Source organism: Hyla sarda, chromosome 3, assembly GCF_029499605.1.
Source record: "Hyla sarda isolate aHylSar1 chromosome 3, aHylSar1.hap1, whole genome shotgun sequence".
NCBI lineage: Eukaryota > Metazoa > Chordata > Amphibia > Anura > Hylidae > Hyla > Hyla sarda.
Window position 1 is genome coordinate 403,905,385 of NC_079191.1, and position 2,500 is coordinate 403,907,884.

Consider the following 2,500-nt stretch of genomic DNA (forward strand, 5'->3'; position numbering starts at 1 on the left):
ACACACTGTAACATTATAATATTATAGCACTACACACTGTACCATTATAATATTATAGCTCTACACACTGTAACATTATAATATTATAGCACTACACACTGTAACATTATTGTATTGTAGCACTACACACTGTACCATTATAATATTATAGCTCTACACACTGTAACATTATAATATTATAGCACTACACACTGTAACATTATTGTATTGTAGCACTACACATTATAGAATTATATTATTGTAGCACTGCAAAATTGTAGTACTACATACTATGCTTTATTCTTATATTACTGGACGACACATTGTGCCTTTGGATCAGAACACATCAGGCCCCTTTACATGTGTCCGGCGGCGTCCGTTGTCATTTCCCTCCGGTGCTACAAAAGCTGTGCCGGAGGAAATATTAAACCAGAACCGAACCCATTCATTTGAATGGGACCGTTCGCAATCTACAATGATAAGCTGTGCTTTTAAAAAAAAAAAAATTGTAAAAATTTTTTATTTAAAACTAATTTTTTTGTGGCAGCTTTAGTTTCCATGCAGTGCACTAAAATCACAAAATCTTTCTTCTGTAGGTCGATACGATTACAACAATTCTTTCTCTTTTTGTCTGGTATGAAGAGACCAAAAATACACAATTAATCTCTATAATAAAAGAAATAAAAAAATATATATTTTTTTTTTAAACACCCTTACCATTTCCCATCATGGAAAAAACTGAGGCTCTGAAAAACTGATGGCACCTGGTGACAACTGATGGTTTTGACTGATGACAATTTATACACTTTTTGAGCATCAGTTGTGAACAGTTTAGATATAAAAAAAATAAAAAAACTGAGCCTGACACAACTGACATGTGTAAACCTCAACTACCCACTGCAACATTGTAACCTAGGGAAGTTACTGTAGCACAAAATAGGTGGAATGTGAAGTTTGCGGTGTGGTGCGGTGTGGTGCGGTGTGGTGCGGTGTGGTGTGGTGTGTGAGTGTGTGAGTGTGTGAGTGTGTGCTGTGCCATCTGCTGTTCTGCATTGATCACTTCTCCATGTTATTTCATGTTAATCATCATCTTCATCCGGATAATAAAGTCAGAAGTGCGGCTGCAGATAACGATCAGTCCCAGCAAGTGTAGAGGAGGCTGCGGGGATGGTGCGGGTGATAGGCCCTATCTATCCCGGGCAGAGCCGCATCTGCTGCCGCAGCTTACATGCAGATTTACACCTCAATCACCTCCCCGCACAAATCCCCCATCACCACCACCATCATCATCACCACCATCATCATCATCACCACCATCATCATCATCACCACCACCATCATCATCACCACCACCATCATCATCACCACCACCATCATCATCACCACCACCATCATCATCAACAACAACACTACTAGAATGCATGTATTATTATGGGACTAGAATAAAGACATATATAAATATATATATATATATATATATATATATATATATATATATATATATATACACAGCCTGCACCTGTAAGCCAGGTCCATACAATAGTTTGGAATCAATAGTGCTGGCCAACTTATCCTTTTGTCTATAGATATATATATATATATATATATATATATATATATATATATATATATATATATATACACATACATATATATATATATATATATATATATATATATATATATATCTCGCAGCATTGCACTGAAATGAAATCCATGCAATGAAAACAAGAAGGCAGTGTATACACAACTTTAAAATCCACACACATATATATATATATATATATATATATATATATATACTGTACTGTGTCTATATATATATATATATATATATATATATATATATATATATATATATATAAATCTTCAACCCGCAGCAATGCACTGAAATGCAATGAAAACCAGGAGGCACCGATATATGCAAAGAGTTCTCCGAGAGATTTTTTTGTTTTTAATATTATTTTACAAAAAAAAAAAATGCAAACATCATTTTCTTCTTTTAAATAAAGTCTCCTGCCTGTCAATGAATCCAGAATCAAGAAAAAAATAAAAAATAAAGAAGAAGAGAAGGAAGGAGAAGGTAAAGAGAGAAATGAGGTGCGGAGGAGGAGTTCACACTACAGAAGAATGATGAGGGTTGTTGTTGTTGTTGTTTTTATTCTATAGATTTTTTTTATACAGTTTACCAGTTATTATTTATGATAGGAAACAGGTGCGGAAAGGGACATCAATGTACAAAGCAATATGTATATATATGTATATATATATAGAGAGAGAGAGAGAGAGTATCAGCTGTATATCCATCGCTGAGCTGTGCACCCGGGATTACAAGGAAAACAAAAAAAAGAAGAGGCAAATCCTAATCCATGTTAACCCTACAACCCTTGTGATATCCAGATGGGGCTTGAAAGCAGTCGTGTACACCCAGCCCTCTATTTGGCTGTAGGTATCCTCTATAACAGTGGTCTTCAACCAGCGGACCTCCAGATGTTGCAAAACTACAACTCCCAGCATGCCC